At 44.7% G+C, this 24,371-nt stretch overlaps 1 protein-coding gene across 5 annotated transcripts in view; it reads right to left on the bottom strand.

The window, feature by feature from the left end:
* The window catches only part of Tanc1 (tetratricopeptide repeat, ankyrin repeat and coiled-coil containing 1), a 236,999-nt gene that overhangs the window by 192,090 nt on the left and 20,538 nt on the right, over positions 1-24,371 (bottom strand). For all 5 annotated transcript variants that reach the window (XM_031370329.1, XM_031370332.1, XM_031370331.1 and 2 more), the window contains exon 2: positions 11,461-11,560. The gene's annotated coding sequence lies outside the window, so the exon portion shown is untranslated. The remainder of the gene's footprint in view (positions 1-11,460; positions 11,561-24,371) is intronic.

The following is a 24,371-nucleotide window of genomic DNA, read 5'->3' as shown; positions in this document are numbered from 1 at the left end:
AGAGAGAGAGAGAGAGAGAGAGAGAGAGAGAGAGAGGGGGAAGCTGATATAGCTGGCCTGATCCAATGTGGTTGGTATCTTTATCCAAAGGGGAATTTGATGTAGGGGTAGGCACAGGAAGAAACAAGGTGATCACCTAAAAACCAGAGAGGCTTGGAGCAGATCTTTCTTCTTTCTCGGGGCCTCAGGGAAACAGCTCTCCCACACCTTCATCTTGGAGCTCAGTCTTCCACAACTAAGACAATAACTTCTGTTGGGAAGGCACACAGTTTTGTGGCACTTAGCCGTAGCTGCGTGCTTGCGGGCCTTGGGTCTTAGCTCCAGCTGGCAAACCGTGGTGTATGACCGTACTAATAGAGTCTATGCGACCCAGAGCTCAGATGCTCCTCTCATCACAGGACAGTAAAGACAATGTGGACAGGGCATCCCAGATCCACAAGCACCATCGCTGTTGTAAGCGCAGCTTCAGTCTCTGTGGAGCTACAGTCTCTGCCCTTTCCTGCAAAGATCTTACCACCTCATTACCATGAGCGACAAATAAGGCTTTGCCACATCACTATAAACCATGGCAAATTATAGATTAAAACAAAAGTACCAAATGCTTTGCTACATCAACAAAACTAAGCCAATTTTTAAAACAGGATTTTTTTTTTTCTCCCAAGATCAACAGCAAGTCTGTGAAGTTTAGACACACTAGGACAGGGTATCCTGTCTGTCCCTCTCGGGACACCCTGTTATTGCAGGAAGATGATGTAATGCTCTGATTTATCCACCAAACAATATAGTATGCCTTCAATATGTCAGCCTGTTTCATCTCCCTAAATACATAATTGATTTTCAACATTTTATGCTCCAGTTACCACCCGAAAGCAGACTGGGACAAGTTCATATTTCAACTGCTTCTTCCTTTAAGTACAAAAGGAGTGATCAGAACAAGTAATAAATTGTTTCCAGTTTTTCTTGGGGAGTGATTTGCTCATAACCTCTGGTTTCTCTGTTACTCACATACACAGTTCTCGTGCCTACAGCCTAGCTACGGCACGCACAACCTGGCTACAGAGAAACTCGCAACAGCAGAAGAATTGGTTTTTATTTAAACACTGACAGGCTAGCCACTGACATTCCTCATGAAACAGTTAGGACCAATGTCAAACAAAAATTAAAAGTTTAAACTTGCCTTAAAAAAAAAAAAACTAGAACTATATATTTGGGTCACTTTATTTTTAACCACAGTCTTTTAAATGACCTGAATATCCTAACATCCATTCTAAATGACAAGTTTTGTAATTCTTATGAATAATTTAGTTGAGCAAACTTGCTTTGCTTGCTGCTGAATAAAAATGTTGCTTCAGAAATTGACAAACCAGTTGTCCATAATATATTTTAGTTTTGATATTTTCCATTCATACTAGAGGGGAAACAAATGAAAGAAAGAAAGCACTTTAAAACTGGGTCTCTGACACATTGGCAACTTCATCAGCCATCATGTCAGGAAATATCAAGGTAATTTAATATCCTCAGAGTATGTGTTTGCAGGCAGGTATAGAGAGGCATTGCTATCAGCACAGCCACACACAATGATGTTCCTTCCTAGTGTCTGAGATTAAATCCAGGACCTCACATGTGCTAGGCAAGCACGACACCACAATGGCATGCATCCTCAGTGCCAATAACTTTCCTAAACACTGCGTAAGACATACCAGAATATTCATGTTGACTTGTACTAACAACACCACAGCAGCATTAGCCTTGACATCAGCGAGCGAGCAATCGATCAGGTGAAGGGTCTATGCTGCTGTTTTAATCCCACTTTGCTTTCACAAAAGCTAGTCTCTCTCGAGTACAAGACAACATTTACCCAGAACACTGTTGGCTTTGGGAAACAGAAGAGTATTTGTTACAGGGAACTGGAGTCAGTCTGATTCCTGTTTCTTTCATAGAGAGAGCATCCCTCCAGCTCAACCATCTGGGTCTCTTTCTTGGATCCTAACTTTTAGAAGCCTCCGTAACTTATTAATTCATGAAGCTTGGGAACAAAAACAGAGAGAGGTGGGAGGAAGTTTGTCCCTCCATGGCTGCCAAGCTCTCTCCTCAGTCACCCACTGCAAGTCCTGGTACAGCTTGTGGTTCTGTGAGCATGGCCTCCACAGAGAGACACACCGATGTCCAACCCCGGCAGTGAGCAGCCTCCCTATAGCAGAACTCACCTGGCTGCGGAAGGCCAGTACTGGTACACATAGAAGGGAAACCTAATCCCAAAATCTGTATGTTAGTGCCATTTGGAGAAGGGGTTTCTAGAAACTAAAATAGGATTACATGGGGTCCTCAGAGTGGAGACTTCATGACAGCATTTGAGACACATACACACGCGCGCGCGCGCGTGCGTGCGTGCGTGCGTGCGTGCGTGCGTGCGTGCGTGCGTGTGTGTGTGTGTGTGTGTGTGTGTGTGTGTGTGTGTGTGTATTTGTTGTTGTTGTTGTTTGGGGGGTTGTTTATTTGTTTGTTTGTTTGTGTTTTTTGAGACAGGGTTTCTCTGTATAGGCCTGGCTGTCCTGGAACTCACTCTGTAGACCAGGGTGGTCTCGAACTCAGAAATCCCCCTGTCTCTGCCTCCCAAGTGCTGGATTTAAAGGCGTGAGCCACCACTGCCTGGCTAGAGACCCTTATAAAAAGAAAAGAAGTCTAGTGGTGGTAGTGGAAGTCTTTGGGAGGGAGAGGCAGGAGGATTCCTGAGTTCCAGGCCAGTCTGCTCTACAGAGTGAGTTCCAGGATAGCCAGGGCTACACAAATAAACCTTGTCTCCAAAAAATAAAAAATAAAAAAAGAGGAGGAGGAGCACCCAAACTGGCAAACTTGGTTTATCTAGCATGAGATACTCTTCATTATTTTCTTAAAAGGTTTTATCCTGATTTACATGTACACAAGCCTGCTTATGTGCACTCTATATGTGCACCATATGTGAGAATGCCTGCAGAGGCCAGAAGAGAGCATTGGACCTCCTGGAAGTGAAGTTACAACTAGGTATGAGCTGCCTGATATGGATGCTGGGAACCAAACCCAGGTCTTCTGCAAGAGCAGCAAGTGCCCTAGGCCGCTGTGCTGTACGTACCTCCAGCCCCATCCTTTGCTATGTTCTGATGCTGCGAAAAAGCTCTCGACAGATGCCAAGCAGATTCTTAAAGCTATGCTCTTAGTCACTAGCCTCTAGGGACCGTGAGTCGAATAAACTTATTTATAAGTTGACAAATAAACTTATTTATAAGTTGCCCAGTCTTGAGTATTTTGTTATTGTAACAAAAAACTAACCAAGACAACATAACTAAAAAAATAACAATCTTCAAAACTTTGGGCATATTCCTAAACTGTAGTTCTATTCACTTGGAACTTTTAAAAGTACAATTTAAATTCAATATGCCTCCCTCCCCCACCCCTTTTTTTAAATATCAGGATGGGATCAGAACTTCCAAAGGGAAAGCTAGAGTAGGCTTTACTGTCCCTCAATCGTCACCCCGCTAAATGAGTTTAAGGGAGCACTCAAGATCTTGCAAGCTTTAAAATTCTGACTTTGGTCTGAGAGGGTAGCTCAGTGGCAGAATACTTGCCGGGCATGAACAGGGCTCAGGTTTCACCCCAACACTGCAAACATAAATAAAAATAAATGGTTTTACATTTATTTTACTTCAAAGCCATCTGTGAGAAAACAGAAAAAAATTAAGAGTAATTCTAGTCCCCAAAATGCTGGATTTAAACAAACAAACAAAAACCCCCCAGTCAATACTGACAAGGAATCACTGATATCCTCATTCTGAGCAGTATGGCCATGTCTGAATGTGCCCCAGTCAGCCAGTCACTAGTGAACTTGTCTGTACTTGTGAAATGGAACCAGAGATAGCCTTACCTCATGGGTATCATAGAGAGCAAGGGAAACAGATCTGCAGAGTGGAGCCCATAAAGCAGCGGGAGCACGCAGAGAGGGCAGCTAAATTAAGCAGGCAGCGCTCAGTCCTCTTCCCTCCTAGTCTATTCAGAACGGATACATCCACTCCGAACCAGCGGGGGCTTCGAAGATTATTCCAATAAGCCTTTCTTCCATTTTGGCGTGAAAGAATGGAGGCCTGGTAGGAACAAATGACCTGCCAGACACCACTCACGGATCTTTTCTTAAGCCCTTCATTTCTACAAGCACACAATCCTTAATGCCATCCCCTTCCTTGAAATAGGATTTGGCAGATTATAATCTGTAAATTGAAGTCTTTCTTTACTGTACAGACATGAGGAGGCCGGGCCCCTGCAGGGCTCTCAGGGCTTCCCCTTCAAAGGATGAAGCTCCCCATGCTTGCACAGTCCCACTGGAAATCTGCATAAACTACCGACCCAACCTTTCAGTGAGGCAGGCCTCTTCACTCAAGGCCACCTAACAAGCCCACACTAATTTTATCAGTTTCTACATCTGTCACCTTTGAGATTTCTCAACTACTATGTCATAGTTCCCCCACCTAAGCCAAACACACCAACTACCCACCTAGTAATAAAGTTAGCTAATTCTCTCTTATACTGGCAAAAACCACAGCTCTTCACAGTCCGTCCCTCAGGAAGTTCCTGGAGGAATGGAAAGCCTATCTGCAACTGCCATTGATTACTGAATATCTGCCCCTATCGGTGCCACCATTTCCTTTTCTCATCAGCTGTAAAATTCTTCTTCCAGACTGACTCAAATAATGCTTAAGTGCCTTTTACCTGTGGATAGTCTCTAAACCCCCACTGCTACTGAAATGCTGTCAGAATCCCTCTTCCTTTTCAGATCCAAGTACACTGTTCTAAATCCTTTCAAATGAGAGTGGGGCTTTGGACAACCTGTCATTTACCACCTCTGCCTGCTTTTATTCCTTTTAATAACAAATACTCTTAATTCCAAACCTGCCTGAAATCACCAACTCATTTCACGTCACACTCAGTCCCCGACAGCAAACTATGGGTAATCAGCTAATGAGGCATGCTTCAAGTCACACACTGGTCTGAGGTGGTTTCTGGTACTGCAGGGGCTGATATGTTTCTTCCTAAAGTCCTTCTACATACAGGATTTTCCCCAAGTCACTGGAGACGGTTCCCTTTGGTGTCTTTGGTCATGCCATCTTTTGAATTCCAGAAACAGAATTTTCAGTGTGGTGGTGTGATCTGGATGAGAACGATCCCATAGGCTCAAACATTTGACTACTTGGCCTCCAGTTAGGAACACTGTTTGGATATACATAGTGGGTGTGGCCTTACTCGAGAAAATAGGTCCCTGGGGGCAGGCTTGAGGTTTTAAAAAGCACTACACTTGCTTTCAACTCTAAGCTTCCAGCTTCTGCCAACATGCCTCTGCTCTATCATGGCGGACTCGAACCTTCCAGAACGGTATGCTCAAACCTTCCTTTTATAACTTATCTTGGTCGTGATGTTTTATCACAATACAAAAGTAGCTAAAACACACAATCTCAAAAAATGTTTGTTATAGAAGACTATAGACCACTAGTCCTAATGGGCCAGCAAATATTCCACACAAGAGAGTAAGCATGCCCTCCAGCCAGGTTCCTGCCTCCTCAGTCCTCAACCTCTCTGTTCACTCAAAATTCACCACGCCTGAGTCTAGTGCTTTCGCCTTATGTCCACTTCTGATTGGTTAAGTTGGTTTCTTTATCACTCCATCCAAACCTACTTTTTTCAAAGAGCTTAAAGATCTCCCAAACTAAAGGCCATTCTGCAGGCCTTATATATGAACTTACACTCTGCGGTCCAGGTCCAGTGTCCAGCATTCCCAGCTATGAGAAAGTGATCTGACCATTCTGACAGCTTTAATCCTTAGGAGTCTGGTTCATGGTACCTTAGCAACCCTCTTGCACAGATGGTGGGGAGTTATACCCCAGCTTTCTGCATTACCCCCGCCCAGCCTACTCTCAATCTGTTTGACAGTGTATCTCTCTGTCAACTTCTCATCCGCACACCACTCCAGAAACCCTCCCTCAAAAAGTATTGTGTACTTCTTCTGGATTACTGTCATTCCCAACCAGATGTCTCCAAAGTAGAGGGTGGGAGGTGATCTCCAAGGGTATCCAAAAAATATTGTCATTTCTAATTGTGTTGAATTGCCTCATTCTTTTGTTGCTATTTTTGTAGATCTTAAATGCAAACAGCTTGTCGCTAGCAGATACATGACTGTAATTTATACCTATATAAATGCTGCAGGTTTGAGGAAGGATTTCACTGATGTCCAGAGTGTTTTAAGAATACTGCCTTAGCCGGGCAGTGGTGGCGCACGCCTTTAATCCCAGCACTTGGGAGGCAGAGACAGGTGGATTTCTAAGTTTGAGGCCAGCCTGGTCTACAGAGTGAGTTCCAGGACAGCCAGGGATACACAGAGAAACCCTGTTTCGAAAAACCAACAAACCAACCAAACAACAACAACAACAAAAGACTACTGTCTTGCCGGTCACAGTGGCATGCACCAACAGACCCAGCTATTCAGGAAATTACCACGGACAAACAAAATAGCAAGATATTGCCTCTTAAACTATAAAATAGGGGGCTGGTGAGATAGTTCAGCGGGTAAAGAGCACCGTCTGCTCTTCTGAAGGTCATGAGTTCAAATCCCAGCAACCACATGGTGGCTCACAACCACCCGTAATAAGACCTGACACCCTCTTCTGGTGTGTCTGAAGACAGCTACAGTATACTTACATATAATGGATAAATAAATCTTTAAAAAAAAAAAAACAACTATAAAATAAATGCTACTGGACAAATAGAAAGTTTTGTTCCTAAATTTACTTGGTGCATGTATTATTTACTTTTCTATTGCTCTGATAAAACACCATGACTGGGGGCTGGAGAGATGGCTCAGTGGTTAGGAGCACTGGCTGCTCTTCTAGAGGGCCCAGGTTCAATTCCCAGCACCCACATGACAGCTCACAACTGTTTGCAACCCCAGTTCCCGGAGATCCAACCCACCAGGCATGCACATGGTGCACATATCTGAGCATGCAGGTAAAATACCCATACATATAAAATAAATTAAAAAAAATAAGAAATAAAAAAACACCATGACCAACAGCCACTTGCAGAAAAAAGTTTATTTTGTCTTAGGGTTTCAGAGGGCTAAGAGTCCATCATGACACAGGAGCTACATGACAACAAGCTTCAGGCATAGTGTCTAAAGCAGGAAACAAAGAGATCACATCTCCAACCATGGACATGAAGTAGAGAGCGAGAACTGGAAATGAAGAGAGCTATAAATCCCCAAAGCCCACCCCCAGTGACACACTTCCTCCAGGAAGGCTGTGTCTCCACCCCAAAACAGTGCCACCAGCTGAAGACCCAGTGTTTCAATTCCTGAGCCAATGACATTTCTTATCCAAACTATCACAGTGCTCCAGAGACGATTCCAAATAAATCAATGTATTATAGCTGGGGTCGTAAACTATTTTATATTCATATAGTTTAGGCAGCAACATAACCTTCTTATTCCTAAAATCATAGCATTTCTGGCTTTCCTATTACATAGTTAAAATTACTTTTATTCAAGCCTACTCTTACAGACATTGCCACAGATATATGCACATTCAGACAGACAGACAGACAGACAGACAGACAGACAGGGTGGCTAGAGAAATGACTCAGCAGTGAAGAGCACTTACTGTTCTTACCCAGGTCAGTTCTCAACACTCACAGAATGGCTAACAATCATTTGTATCATTTGTGACTCTAGTTCTAGGAGATCCAATGCCCCTTCTGACCTCCAAGGGTTCCTGCATGTATGTGGTGCACACACACGCACGGATATACAATTGTTTTAAGTATGTGTGTATTATTTTAAAATTAAAACAGTGAAACAACTCTTAAAAATAAATGACTAAAATAGACAAACTTTCAAACTCATGAAGTAGTGCTTATAAAATATATGAATTGTTCTGTTTCTTCTCACTAATTGCTTTTGACACTTAAAATATATAAAATTATTTTCATTTTTCTAGGAAGATTAGATTTTCATTTTGTCTTGTTTTGTTTTTTCTATGGTTTCTCTGCGAAGCCCTGACTGTTGTAGAACTCACTCTGTAGACCAGGCTGACCTTGAATTCAAGAGATCCACCCTGTCTCTGCCTCCCAATTGCTGGCATTAAAGGTATGTGCCACCACCGCCCAGCTAAAGGGAAAATATTTTTTCAAAGTTTTATTTTATGGGTATGTGTGCTTGAAGATGTGCGCCATCTGCATGCAGGTAAACTTGGGAGGCCAGGAGAGGGCATTTATGCTGTAGAACTGGAGTTACAAGCAGTCAGGAGATGCCTGACATAGGTACTGGAAACCAAACACAGGCTCTCTGCAAGAACAGCAGGTGTTCTTAACCGCTGAGCCATCTCTCTAGCCTAGTGGTTCTCCACCTTCCTAATGCTGTGTACCCTCAACACAGTTCCTCCTGTTAATATGACACTACCAGTCATAAAGTCATATTCGCTATTGTTATTAATCACAATGTAAATACCTTTGTTTTCTAGTGACCTTAGGTAACCCCTGTGAAAGGGTCATTCCTCCCACAAAGGGGTCACAACCCACTTTGAGAACCACTACCCCAACTCCAGAAAAACACTTTAACAAATTTTTTATATTTTTATAAAACTTAGCATTCTTCTATATTCAATACTGGGTCTTTTTTTTTTTTTTTTCAAAATCTTTTCCTTTCTGAAAGTTTATTTTATTATTTTTTAATTATGTGTAGAGTCCAGAAGAGTCCAGTGTGTAACCCACCCTGGAGCTGCAACTACAGGCAGTTGAGTAAGCAGCTCATGAAGGTGTTGAGAACCTAAAACAGATCTTTAAGGTCAGTATGTGCTCCGAGCCCCTGAACTGGGTCTCTCCAGCCCCTTTGAGATCATTTTCGGTGAAACGGTTCTGCAGGCAAACCACTCTCTCTCCTAGTCTACCAACCCTCCTGGAGGCCAGTTTTTAACCATATGGCTTTGAACAGGTCGGGCAGTGTCACCTCCTTGTGCCGTCATAGCCATATTAAATTCATTCCACGTGTCAGGAATGTTCTTGGCTGAGAGATAAAGGCTGAGGATACTGAGATTCACAACAACAACAAAAGTCCTTTTGCAAAAGCCCAGTAAGAAATTCCAAGATGGCTCTGTATATACCCCAGTGTAGGGGAATGCCAGGGCCCGGAAGCGGGAGAGGGTGGGTTGGTGAGCAGGGAGAGGAGGGAGGGAATAGGGGTTTTTTTCAGAGGGGAAACTGGGAAAGGGGCTATCATTTGAAATGTAAATAAAGAAAATATCTAATAAAGAAAAAAAGAAATTCCAAGATTAAGTCATTATAATATTAGCCCTGGGGGAGCAGAAATCAAACCCAGAGGCTCATCCAGGATAGGTAAGTATTTTAGCACTGAGTTATAGCCCCCAAATTAGCCACAATTATTTTACAAAATGAAGAACTACTTTAGTAACTGTTACTTTAGTCCTGTTTTAAAGGCAAGTTTTTACCAGGCCTCTAAATGTGAAAAGCAAAGGAGACTTTTGAAAACAAGACTTCAAATGAACCTCGATACCCTCCACCTCTCCTTGTGGCAAAGCTCTACAGATCCTGCTAGCCACCCGGGGTAAAACAGCACAGCCAGAAACAAGGCCAGGCAAATGACTTTTTGATGGACAGCATCCCACAGAGCTCTGTCTGGATCCTCAAAGCGCTTTTCAATGATGCTGATGAAGGTCTGTTTACACCTGGAGGTTACAGCTGACTACTGTACTGCGGAGAATCTGACAGCTGCAGAATTCAACTGCAGCACAACTTAATCCCTCACGAACGGTACTGTCCCAGGCTGCCCTTGCAGGACCTGCCGTGAGCCAACTTCTTATGTATTCAAAATGACTATATAATCACAGACTTCCTTTGCTACAGCCACCTAGTATCACAGGAAGCACTCTTCAGACAGCCCTACCTCCACCCCACCCCCACCCCAGAATTTAAAAAACCTCCAACCAGGAGGATAAATGACTCCTGCTGGGTCCAAAGAATACAAGCATGAAGGAAAAAAAAAACGAGAAGAGCAACTCTCCAGGGAGTACATCCTTCATAAACAGACTAGGTACCACCATAAACACCTCACTAAATCCAAGTACCTGAGACATGCTTGCACCTATACCAGGGGGATCACAAATAGCACGGACCGCCACTGAAGACTGGACAAGCCTTAGTCATTTTAGGTTACAACCTTGAAAGTGTTCACAAGGAGCTGGTAACTAATCACTTCCTATTAGATTCATTTCATACTAGTCTGCCAAAAAGAAAGCAAACCTAGGGAGCGAGGTCTCCCTTTGTCGACTGTCTGCAAGCTGGGAAGGCTGGCCACAATCTTCCCTCACACACGGGCTATTGGCAGCAGAGAAATATTCAGGAATATTCAGAGAAATATTCCTCCTCCTCCCTATATCCATGCATCTCCATCCAGTATCAGGTTCTGGCCTGCAGACTCAGTGGGTCCACAGCTGTCCCCGGGGAAGGTGGCAGGAAGGAAGTATACAAGCATGAGAAAAGAGGACAGGCTGAGCTGCTTACTAGCACAGTCCTCACCTCCATCCTGCCCAGCCACAGGTCCCAGTCGGGGAGGAATCCACCAACATCTTGGGATCACAGACTCCCCCACACACTCAAGCCCCTTGCGTGCACTCCTGGACCCTCTGACAGTTCTATTACAGCTGTACCCAGTGAAGACACTGGAGGCCAGGCTGTGCCATCACACTTTGACCCATGTGGTCTCATTACTAGGTCTCCTCCCACCTTCCTTTCCCCATTAGGCATTCTTCTTACCTCTATTAACAACTCCCACCCCACACCCAAACCCATCCACCCCCACACACAGTTTCCAGAACCTTCTGCATTTCAGCTCCCTGAGTAGGGGCAGGAGGATCCAACGGCACCAGCTTCACCACTTTCTAAATGTGAGACCTTGGGCAAGTTGTCTGATCCCTTAAAGCCAGGACCCTTCACATCTGTGCAACAGTGCTGACCTCAGCCCTCCAAATAAGGATTAGATGCAAACACCGCAAAAAATCCCTAGCATTCATTCACAGATTTGCTAAGTGCCCGCTTTGCAAAGGAGGTTTCCTGACTGGCGAGGACTATCCTACTTTTTATGATACTATGACAGAAACAAGTTATACCATTACTAAGCCTACAGTTAGCTGAGTGGCATGGACGCACACTTACACGGTTGTTGGCCATCACTGCCACTGAACAGAACTCTTCCACGGACCACTGGAACCCTGCTCTCTGAACACGAACTCTCCCGCTCACCTAAGGAAGCACCAGCTCAAACAGAACCCCTCAAGCCCACTTCCCCTCAGGCAGCATGTGGAAACTGGTCCTCCTCTGGTGCTTTCCTATGCATGGTCATATCACCCTCCACCCCGATCCAAAACTGACACCTACCTATCTCTGGTATCTTCTCATTCACCGAGGAAATGTGCAAGGGTGGTATGGTGGTCCTGGTTCTCTCTCCTGTCCTTTTCCTGTGCCCAACAGTCAGCTCCTACAAGGAACAAGAGCATAGGGGACAATCTGGATTAGAATCCCAACTCCATTTCTGGACTCACCATGTAACCTGGAGCAGTTTCATCCCCTCCCCTCCCTGGGCCTCCATGCCTCATCTGTAGATGGGGATAAACCATTCATGGTGCTGTTGACCTACCTGACACTTGAAAGCACTTACAGTTGTGTCCAGCACATGAAGTCACAGCGGCTGCCATTCACCACTCCCACCCCAGCTCCCCACCTATGCTTTACTACCAGGCCCACTGAATAGGCAACAGTGTCATTCTAAGCTTGTGCTTGCCACAAGTCCCGGCTCTTTGATGACCCTAGAGTGTGTTCTGCTCTTCACACCGAGACCTCACAGATCGCCCAGTCATCCACCTCAGTCCCCTGGCCTTCTTCGATTCTACGGTGCTCTTCGCTGGCCACATGGTGGGAGTCAGAGCAGGACTCAGCTTCTTAACTACATCACAAGCCAGAAAGACCTACCTCAGAGCGAAGGTGTTTGCACCCCAGAGATGCAGGAGCCCTGGAACTCTCAGACCTAGAAAGGCCCTCAAAAGAAGTCCACTTCAATTGCCCTCGACAACTGCTGCATACTTATCACCCCCCTCCCACTCCACCCAGAAGCACAAAGCCAGCAGATTTGATACACTAGCCCCACCTCCCTGCCTCTCTGTTCCTCACCAGGATCCAGCCACAGACACTGCCCCAAACTTTCTGCTTTGATTCTAAACCAATTTTCCTGAGACCCTCTTCAAAGTATTGACCATTGTACATCCCTATCTATCCCCACCTAGACAAGTACACCAAGCCTGCCTGGGCTCCTGCTGGGCTGGCTTCCAGATCTCTTCAGGTGCCTCCCTCTGCCAAACAAACCCCCATCCCCCACCTACACACTCCTCTGAGATGCTCCACAAAACCCATCTCTTCCAAGAAGCCAGACCTGATCCTCCTCCTGCCTCTCACCCTCTGCACTCTTCCAAGAACACCTCAATATTTCCTCCTGATCATGTCCCTCTACCAGGGCACAGCGCTATGCCTGGCACAGTGTGCCAATAACTGTTCCATAAATAAACCAATGGGTACTGCAGTCTCTGCTTTCAGCTCTGAAATGGCTTATTGAGATGGTTTATTTAAAATTTCAATTAAGACTCATAAACCAACCACTCATAGGAGATGCTGTACATTTTCTTTCCCTGAATTGGATTAAAAAAACATCCCCTGCCCTTGCCTTCCCAGAACAAATATATTCCTTTGATGGAGGAAAAAAAAGAAAAGAAAAAGAAACAAAAACACTACTTTCCCAACAAAAACTGAAAACAACAAGACAGTTTATAAAGGGTGCCCAGCTGACAAAGGCTTAGGTAGGGTAAGAAGAGTTATGCGAACCTGGGGGAAAAGGGGAAGTTTACTTTGGATGACTAGATCACACCACATACTATATAAGAAAGCTGAGCACAATAAGCTATCTCAGGACTGTTTATAAGGCACAGAGAGGAAGAGGAGGCCGTTAGCTGCAGTGGAAATTTCCTTCCTTTGTCTAGTTGTACTTCTGATATGCCTACCATACCACACTCCCAATAGTGACTTATGACAATTTCATTTATAGGAAATGATTCCAAAGGGCCCAGGGAGCTGCAGATGGTACCCCAGGGGCCCATCTGTTTAAGGATGAAAGCATAGCACACACCATTACATCACCCTGACCTTCCTCAGTAACTTCCTATCTGACAAAACCTACATGTTTGCTCGGTCAACAAGATATTTGTGTTTGTCTCTAGCCTCGGGCTTTGGTTCCTGATTAGTTTTAAAATCATTATGCGTCCAAACTGAATAGGGCCACTGTCAGCAGCTGGAAGGCCACCCTCTGGGCACAGTCCCAGCTCTGTGGGCTTTGGGAGTGACTGCTGTCCTTTCTGTATAATTGTAGTCTCTGATGGTTCATCCTCCTGCCCCCTTCCAGAGCTAAGCGGCTCTCCTTGGCATCCTCTTTCCTTGGGTCAACCCAGAAAAGGGAAGAAGGGTGCAGGGAGACCTTAGGCTCGGCTCAGATAAATGTTGTAGCACAGCACATTCTAACTCAGGCATCCTACTGCCTCAGCTCCTATCTTACCCAGTGCCCTCCAGCCTCGACTCCAGGATAGCTATTATTTTCTAGAGACCCTGGAACATCCTAGTGTTCACAGGTATAGCTCCACGTTAGTCAAACACGCTCAGGTGAGCACAAACAACACCTTTCATCATCCCAGGACACAGCAACAAAACCTACATCCTCTCAACTCTTCATCCTCTGTCCTCCATGGGGCACAGCCACAGATGTAGCGTCCACTACAAAGGGTCTGGAACCTCCTAAACAACCAGCCACCTTGGGATGATAAAGGAAGGGGACCAGTGGTACAGGAGGGGACCAAAATGGGAGCTGGATGAGACAGAATACATTCCATTACGTATATGGAAATCTCATAATGAAACCCACTATTATGTATAATTAATATGTACTAATAAAAACATTTTATAGAAGAAATTACTCTTCAAACAGACTGGGTGGTACGAGGGGAGGTACACGCACTGATGTTTGCGTCTTTAAAGTACCTTCTAAAATGAGGTGGATTGATGGGTAGCTATGTAATAAGTCAAGAAAGTCAAATCTCAGTTGTAGAATGAAGATGAGGAGTCGTCTCTGTCTCTCCATGTCATGTTTCCCATCATTGGAATGCTCTCAGAACGAGAGACCATGGGGCAAGTATTTAAGCATCTGTAATCATCAAACATCATCTGGGTTACTCTAGTTTCCACTAACGCCATCTGTTCTAGGCTCCTGGTCCAAGGTCTCAAGTTGTAGCTTCTTGCCCTCTGCCTCCTTAATCTCCTCTGGTATCTTAGAATTTTTCTTTATTTCCTTGTCTTTTTTCACAACCTTAACAGTGTCAAGGAGTACTGGTTGGAGCTTTTGTAAAATGTCCCTCAATGGGGTTTGTCTGGCTTTTTCCCCCAATATAACAAGTTTATTTAGGCAAAGTGTTTCATATGAAAACGTACATGACCCAATCCTACACCATAGTCAACGATGCCCTTGGGGAGGGACATGGGTCCTCTGCTGAACTCACAGCTATTGTTTAGACTCTTTCCAAGGCTTCTAGCATCATGCTGTTTCTAAGTATGACCACCACTCACTCCCGTGTGGTTCTGGGCCCACCAGCTGTCATCTCCACATATTCACCAATCACACGAGTCACAAAGGGACCAAGATCCTCAGTGTTCCTAAGTGGTGGTCTGCAGCGGCAAAGGAACGGATGTCTCTGGCATTTATTAATGGCTGTGGGTTTGGGGAGACAGCAGGTTAAGGTTCTGTAATCACTGTACTCTACATGGTCACAGGATGGCTAAAGCCCAGGTTAGCCTTGAGTGCTTGGCTCTTCCCATCCTCTACCCTTTAGAGGACTCACAAACCTAGGCCTCAAGCTAGGCTCAATGAGTGGGAACTTCAGCCTTAGGCTCCTGAAAGAGGTATCTGCAACAAGTATTTGAAAATCTCCTCTAAGAAAGCTGTTTCCTGACTTAGCATAAATCCATGTCATGTGGATACATATATTATGCTTTGTATTATTATGCAGTACCACACTATTTATTTTGTTGCTAAAGTTAGCTCTGGCTGTTAAAAGCTCCTTGAGGTTGGCTCCTTCCTCCCTTCGACATGCCCACATCCCTTGTTTTTTTCAGAGCACTTCCTCATTTTCTGGCCACACAAGATGCTCCAGATCTATAATTATGCTTCCCAAGGAGTCCGGCTCACTGGAGACTGGCACCAGCGGAGGGAAGACATGGATGTGCTTATTACTAACAGAGAATCGAGGCTGCAAGCCCTATTCCTCCTGTGTGTGCACCAGCCCATTTACACACATTATTATCAACTCTTTGTGGAATAGTATTTAGCCCAACCCAAGTGCACACCTGGGTCTCCAACATCCTAGGCTTCTCCCTTGCTTACATCACACTGTCTTAACCCCTGTGTCTACACAATGGAACTCCAGAATCGCTGACCCATACCCCATGAGAAACTTTGCCCACCACAGTGCAATGTGTATACCTTTCTTTTTGACTTTATATTTATACTCGAAACACCATTCTTCAAAGTAAACTGGGTCTCTAGGCCTTGTGTCCCAAATCTTCAGTGTCACTGTCATACGATAACACAGCTAGACTCTTCCATTACAGTCTGCATCTCTACACACACCCCACACTCCCAGACAGCTACTTCCCAGTGTCTGATCTGAATATACTCAGTTCTCCTATACCTAATCTAACCAGAGTGCTGTGTACACATGTTCTGCTTTACTCTTAATGCTATGACTCTTAGACTTGAGGGGCTCGCCTGGTACCCAGCTCAGTTCTGAAACACAGAGGTTGCTCAGATTATTAAGAAGATAAGCAGGCTACACAGATTTAGTCATTTTATGTTAATTTAATGAAGTCTAATGGTTGGGAGGCATTCATCAAAACTTGAAGTATGATTTTTATCACACTACCTAAAAGTCAGTAATAGTTAAAAATTTAATGTTACTCCTAACAGTCTAAAGAGCAAATTACACACGATGGTTGAGAATCATTTGAATACATATTGGTATGCGATAAAAATATATCACACTTGTGTACAAAAAAAATATGTAGCTAAATAGCAAAATAAGAATAGCATACCATTTAGCATATGACTGAAAAGAAAAACATTGAAGGACACATACCAACTTATTTTTAACCTCCTTTTTTTTTCCTTGTTCTTAAATTAAAATTAAGGAGCCTGTTTGCCACATGGGAAACAAGTATCGATCTCAACAAAGAAGAAAACCAGCCCAGTGCTGCGCGCCTTTAAGCCCAGCACCCAGGAGGCAGAGGCAGGTGGATCTCTGTGAGTTCGAGGCCAGCCAGCTCTGCAGAGCGAGTTCTAAGCCTGCTGGGGCTACAGAGAGAGAATCTGTCTCAAAGGAGAGAAAGAAAACTAGGCTCAGCCGTTGTGTTCTAAACTAGGAACAGCTTCCAGGGCACGGCAAGACACGGGCAAGGAACAAAGAACAGAGGTCCAAGGGACATGCCCTCAGGTCCACCGTCACCTAGGAAGAACACCTTAACGGCAGGACATGGGTGCAGTGTTGCTTCCTGCAGGGAGCCAGGGTAGAAATGAGGGCTGTCTAGGCCGTGTCCTAAGATATATGAAGTTTAAAGGACAGGAAAGATTTAATGAAGGCAGGGAAGGGAAGCATCTCCCTGCCTAGAAAATGTCTCATTATCCACTCGATGAGAACCTAAAGGTCACAGTCCCCAGCATCAACAGGGAGCCCTTCACCTGCCTTCTGCCCATGCCCTGGGAGGAGAGAGAGGATTACTGTGTGGGTAAATCTGCCTCCAGCAGATCTAATAAAGCTCAAGTGGCTGATACTGGGATTAAAATTTTTACACTGGAATTTATATCCCACCCCCTACAAAAAAGTGCTTTGTAACAGAAAGTACCCCAATCCACAGTAATCAATCTTCCATTCTGCTGACGGACTAATGAGAGTAAAGCCCAATGCTCACTTTCTAGTCATTTCCAATGCACTGCACTGAGCCCAGTCCCAGATCACCCAGGGCTAGACAAAAAGGCCGACACGCACACATGCACACACACACACACACACACACTGTGGACTACCAACACAGGGAAATTATCCCAGCTGTGAAGGCTTGGGAAGAATTGGTAAGTGCTGATCACTTAACTAGACAAGGCAGGGTGTGTTACATGGGCCATTTCTTTCAGTCTAGCCAGTACACAGCCACTCACAGCTCCAAGCATAGGCCTTGAGTTCAATACTCCTCAGCACCCAGAGGGCAGCTCACAAGTGCTGGATCTGACACCCTCTTCTGGCTTCCAAGGGCTTCCACAGGCCCTTGGCACACCCACACTCATGCAGATACATACACTTAAGTACAAATAAACCTTTGAAAGACATCGATCGGATTGGATCCTTCCTCATATAGCAGTCATTTTTTTTATTTTTAAACTCATACCTAATACCAAAATCTCCAGGTTAAAATCTAAAGCACAGGCAAATGTGGTGGCACAACCTGTAATCCCAGCGTGCAGGAGGATCAGAAGTTTGAAGCCAGCCTCTGTTTCACAAAAGAATAGTACAACAAAGGGACATACCCGGTTTCAAAAGCTAAAAAACAACCAACCATAAATCATATTCTCCATTCCCAAAGCACTAAAGACAACATCTGTGAGACTGAGGTAGGAGAATTGTAAATTCTAAGTCAGACTGAACTAGACAAGACCATGTAGCAAACGAAGACAAATCTCTGATGGAAGCGGACATGGAAATTGTTGGTTCCTCTCCAGGGAGAACTGACTAACCCAGTTTACATTCTAAATGCCACCATTCCTCCCAACCTTCCCACCTAGCTCCCCTATACCCTAATAAAGGCTCTGTTCCTCGGTTAATTGCAAAAATAATTAAAATAATTATTTGATCTACAAACCATAAAAGAAAGGTTAGGCCTGGTTCTACCAGCTTATAATCTCCGAGACAGGCTCTCTGGTTAAGAGGTCTGTAGAGTGTATGCTCCGCCTGTGCCCATGGGAAAGCTCATCACATGAGCTTTATAATGACTTCATCTTCTACACATTCATTAAATAGTGAGAGTGATACTGCTGTTGGGCTCTGGATCTGACACCCAAAATATGGCTGCAGGGGACCACAATGCCTCTGCACACGTTCTGAGCGCATCATTCTAAGAAGCTGTCCTTCTGTAAATGAATGGGCATATCTACCCAGAAAAGAGACAATAGTAAGAAAGCTGCTCCCAGCAGCTGTCACTGTATCAGAGGCTTACCTGCATTACAAGGCAGTCTCCATTCGCCCTGAGGCAACCTCTTCCACCCACTGGAAGCCCCCATGCCTATTTTGCTAGTAAGCTTCAATGATCTAGCTCTCTTGCTTTGTGACATAGATTCCTACGCCTGTCTACATAATATGGATTTCCATACTAATCTGTTCTGTGAGAGGGTGAAGAGAAGCCAAGTTCTCTCCCCTTCACCTTCAGGCCCTTATTACAGATACCCGGAGCATCATCTGTCATGGCTGAGCACCCTATATCCACCCTGCAATTCGGGACAACAAGACAACTCTAAAGAGGCTTTTGGAAATTAATGTTTAAAATTTTAATAAGAATTTTTATGGTGAAACGTAGTAAGGAGAAGAAGCTTGTTTCTTTGTTGAGGCAAGGTCTCACTAAGTAGCCCTCTCTGCTTCAAACTCAGAGACTCACCTGCCTCTGCCTCCTGGGTACCGAGATTGAAGGTGTGCACCACCATTCCTGACTACATTCATTTTTTTAAGACAGAAAAAAATGTTTTGTCCCTTTGTCCTTATTAAAACATAGAATTATGGAATATGTAACTGATATCAAATAGTACTAAGGTCATTCTTATAAGAAAAACTGTGTAATCTTACCAACCAAATATCATCCAGAATCAGTCAGTGTGTGTGTGTGTGTGTATGTGTGCATGTGTGTGTGTGTGTGTGTGTGTGTGTGTGTGTGTGTGTGTGTGTGCCTGCCTGCCTAATGGCCATTATCTTGGCATACTGTATGTGTGTAAAAAAGATACATAATACAAGAGCTGGTGAGAAGGCTCCACAGATGAAGGTGCCTGCTGCTGACCTGAGTTTGGTCCCCAGACCCACATAGAGGATGACCCAAGCAGGTCATCCTGTAGCCTCCACATGCATTCTGTGGCACTTACCTAGCCACACATAAGCCCTCAGCCACACAGAAGATAAAATATACAAATGTAAGATTTGTAATGCATACTCTGAAAAAGTAAATAAATGTAATGCCATTTAATAAAACTCTGGGTCCAATATGGCGGCACGCAATGTAAACTGTGAAGAAGTTTACCAAGTCCCAGGAATTACTCAAGGTAATGAGGACAACTGATGACAGAATAGTACATGAATTAACTGCTAAGGTTCCTCTGCAGGGGTGGAGGGACGGCTGGTGCCAGCCAACCCTGTAAACAGCTGTCTGAGTCTCTGATGGCAGCTCACGGCAGCAGGGACAGAGTTGTAAAGAACTGTTTAGCCCAGACCTCGGTGGCTGTAAAAGTCTCCGAGGAGAGAGAGAGAAGAACCTGGATGACACAAAGCTGAAGTGAATGCAGTCAGAACTAAACACCAAAGAAGTAGGAAATGACAGGAGCTGGGAGGTGTTCGATGGACGCTGCCGAATTCACTTCAAGCCTCCAAAAATGAAGAGAGAGAGTTGGGTTTTTTTTAAAGGCTCAGTCATCTCATTGCCTAAGCATGACAGATATCAGCAGGGCCAGATTCCAAAGGTGGTCTCAGAGCCAGCAGGCCAAGGCCTTTGGTTGGTTGATTCAGCCTCGTTTAGCCAAGGCCTCAAGTCTAATTCTCACAATTATAAAATAATCAATCGCTATTTTATATTGATTCTGTAAAAAAAAAAAATGTTTTGTAACTATTAATTTTCTGAAAAAATAAATAAAATAAAACTCCCATCTCCAAAGGATATATCCCAACAAATGCCAAAACCTCAGTACCAAAGCCTACCTGTGTGTATGTATACACACACACACACACACACACACACACACACACACACACACACACCCTATAATAAAGTATAATTTTTAAATTAGTCATAGTAAGTGATTAAAAACATTAATAGTCTTGGGGTTTCAATGCTGAAGAGACATCATAACCACAGCAACTCTTATAAACATTTAATTGGAGCTGGCTTACAATTCCAAGGTTTAGTCCATTACCATGATGGAGAGAAGTGAGGCAACATGCAGGTAGAGACACAGTGCTGGCAAAGGAGCTGAGAGTTCTAAATCTTGAACGGAAGGCAGAAGACTGCCATACTAGGCCTAGCTTGAGCATTTCAGACCTCAAAGCCCGCCTCCACAGTGACACACTTCCTCTAGCAAGTAAAGAGTGATACACCTACTCTAACAAGGCCACACCTCCTAAGAGAGCCACTTCCTAGGGGCCAAGCATTCAACCACATGAGTCTATGGGGGCATTCCTAGTCAAACCACCACAAGAACAATAAAGCAAGTACAACACTACAATAAAAGTTTGTGAATGTGTCTGTCCCACTTGAAGGAATCAAGGTTAGGGTTAGAGTATACTAGGAATCTCAGATCCTGGCGATGGTGGCCTTCTGAACCACAGAAAGAACAAGGATGGATGCAGGGACACCTACACGGAGCAAGAGCTCTGTGGGCTACAGCTTTTCACCTCAACGGTACACAGAAGACACTTGCCCCTGTCACTCCACTGAGCTTCCTCCTGTCCAATCTCAAAGAAACTCAGTTCAAATGGCGAACAGTAGTGCCTGCTTAGCAGAGCAAAGCCCAGGCTGGCGGCCAGGCTGCTCAGTACCTGTGACTTCTCTCAGCACTTTTCACCCTGTTCCTACCCTAAGCCTCTCCTGCCTGCCAGCTCCACTGCCCTTTCCCCAGCTTCTGAGTTCTATAAAAACCAGCCATTTGGGCCGTGCGCTGTCATGGTTCTATTGGTGCTGCAGGTCCTCTGCTCTTGGTTCTTTTCTCTCTCTTAATTCGCTATACCCTGTGGTTTTCTTCTGTCTTCATCTCTTCTCTCTGTCTCTGTCTCTCTGTCTCTGTCTCTGTGTGTGTCTGTCTCTGTCTGTCTCTCTGTCTCTGTCTGTCTCTCTCCCTCTCCTTCTCTCTCTCTCTCTCTCTCTCTCTCTCTCTCTCTCTCTCTCTCTCTCTCTCTCTCTCTCTCTCTCTGTGTGTGTGTGTGTGTGTGTGTGTGTGTGTGTTTGTCTCTGTCGTCTCTGTCTCTCTCCTCTCATGGCCCGGTTCAGACTGGACTCTTCCAGATGCCTCGGGCTGAACTCTCCCTCATATCTACAATAAAAACCTTCTTCCCCCTCCACCATACCTAGGAGTGCTCATGTCGTCATTTTCACTCACTGCCCCTGCAGAGCTGCCTACTCTAGCTTGGTTCTAGCTTGGTTGCTGTCACTGTGATAAAACACTCACCAAAAGCAACTTTTGGGAGGAAAAGGTTTGCTCTACTTACACTTCTCCACATAGTCTATCACGGAGGGACGCAGGGCAAGGAGCTGGAGGCAGGAGCTGAGACGGAGACCATCATGGAGGAACACTGCTTACTCACAAGCCTCTAAGCTCATACCCTTCGCACAAAGCCCAGCCCACCTGCCCATGGAATGGCTGGACCCTCCTACATCAATTAGCAATCAAGAAAATGCCCCCACAGAGCAATCTAATACAAGACAGCTCCTCAACTGAAGGCCCTTCTACCCAAGATTAGCCATCATACTCCTGGTAAACTATTTCAGTTACTGATAGTAGAACATATGACATGTATGACAAGCTTGTCCTCGGGCTCCTTTTTGTGACAAGTTTCTCCCCATGCTCCTTTTGAAATCAACACTTGCCCTGTTTTTTTTTTTTTTTAATAATAAATAATGTGGTAACCATCTATGTGATATACACGTGTGCACTTGTACAATTATTTCATTGGCATAAGTTTCTAGAACCAGAATTTCCAATCCGGTGATTTGCATAAATACAGTGACAGGTTGCCTGCAGATCTGTCCCCAGTTGTCCTCCCAACACTGGAAGATAGTTCTCATGTCCCCATTGCCCTTACTAACATGGGGATTCTTGTCAATCAACATTTCTTTTTGCCAGCATTCAGTGAGCACCATCCACATGCCAGGTCCCACCTGAAAAGCTCTCCAGCTACTTTGGTTGCAATGAGGATGCTCCCTAAAGGCTCCTGATTTGAACACATGGTCTCCAGTGGGTGATACTGTCTGGGGAGGTTTAGGAGGTATTAGCCTTTTGGGGAAAGCATATCACTGGAGGTTACAGAGGATTTTAATCCAGCAACATGGATGCTCTGGCAAGGGATTACATCCAAAGACCTCCTAGGTCTATATGATCTGGCTAGAATACAGACATGCCCTGGATTACAGTATATAGCCTGTCTGGCTGGAATATAGACATGTCCTTAGTATACAACTTTTGGTTGTGAGCCTAGCCTTTAACAGCTGAGCCATCTCTCCAGCCCTCTTAGTATACAGCTTTAATCCCTAACATTAACAGTGATGGTAAGGTTAGTTTGTAGAAGGAAGCAGCTATGTTTGAAAGTGACATCTAATTGAGGGGCAGACAAAGAGATGAATCAGAGAAAGAATTTACAGAATGAGTCAGAGATACAATACACCCAACTCTCACAAGAACAGCACAGGAAAGAGAGGATACTTAAGAACGGGAGGTGAGAGGATAGTGGTAGTGTGTGGTATGTGCGTATGGCAGTTTTACCAAGACGGTTGCAGAAAAAGGACAAGCTAGACCCAGGCGAAGATAGAATAAGCCAGAGAATAAGATGGATCCAGAAGAATAGAACATATTGCCAAAGTTAGTATGAGGCCAAGCAGAGAAATTCACTCAGAAGCAGAGAAAAGTCAGATTGAATCAGTTGGCTTGGAAGATTATATTGTATGGAGGCTAGAAGCTTCCAGGCCTAGGCCTAGGGATAGTTAAAACAGAAATAAATGCTCTGGGCTCAGCCCAAGCTGTGTATTTGCACAGCTTAGGTATGGCTCTCATGTCATCCCATCATCTGAGGAAATAGAAGCAACATTCACAGGAGTTTTGACTTTGAGAGTCTAAACTTGTCTAAAGCTCCAAGCCCTTTCCAGCGAATGTCTCTGCCTTGACTTTCAGTTTGCAGATGTAAGCTCTTACTATTCTTGTCCAGCCACCATGCCTCCACTCTGCCATTACCAGCCCTTAAGTCCCTCTGAAACACTAAGCTAAAGCTATACTCTTCCTTCCTTAAGTTGCAATGGCCGTGGCTGTTCATCACAGCCACAGAAACACTAACACAGTCCTTAGCATCTGACCCTACAATAGCTCTGTGGAAATAGGTACTCAAAAATACATTATACCAGCCAGGCGGTGGTGGCCCATGCCTTTAATCCCAGCACTTGGGAAACAGAGGCAGGTGGATTTCTGAGTTCGAGGCCAGCCTGGTCTACAGAGTGAGTTCCAGGACAGCCAGGGCTAAACAGAGAAACCCTGTTTCAATATATATATATATTATACCTATGTAACTGGTGACGCTACTCTGGGACAGTAAGGCCCACCCAGATCCATGTGACCTCTTCAAGGTCACACAGCTTGTCAAACATGCTGCTGGGGTATGACCCCTGTTCATCATCTCCAGAACCCAAGACAGCTCTTCAGTTTCTCAAAAAGCATCAAAATCCTGGTTCACTCATTCTTCCTGCTGAATCATCCTTCCACAGTAAAACCTCCTGAAGGTTCCGATTTCAAGGACGATGCAAAGGCTACTGGGCTAGAGGTCAGGAGAAAGCTTGAGTCCCGAGTCTTGCATGTATAACTGTTTTCCTGAATCTCCTCTTGGCTGAAAACTGCCCAAAATAGCTCCCATCTCTACCCTTACAATGCGCTACAAAGCCTAAGATGAGCGTCTATTCTTTCCAAAGTACCTGCTGAGCTCTTTCTCTGTGCCCTGATTCTGAAGACAAAGAGGCCATGCTGGCCTCAAGCATCCAGAGAGAGATGAGCAACATCGAAACCTGACTATAATAGAAAGCACGGGAGGCAAGGGAAGACCCAGACACTAAAAACCACCATCAACTAGCCAACACCTGAGAAAGCTGTGACTCCCTCTGAAACAAAAGTCCTAAGTCACCCAGACCCAGACAGGCTTGGCTGAGACCGATCC

This window comes from Mastomys coucha, unplaced genomic scaffold, assembly GCF_008632895.1.
Source record: "Mastomys coucha isolate ucsf_1 unplaced genomic scaffold, UCSF_Mcou_1 pScaffold15, whole genome shotgun sequence".
NCBI lineage: Eukaryota > Metazoa > Chordata > Mammalia > Rodentia > Muridae > Mastomys > Mastomys coucha.
The sequence above is the reverse complement of the archived record's forward strand: the minus strand, read 5'-3'. Positions and strand labels throughout refer to the sequence as shown.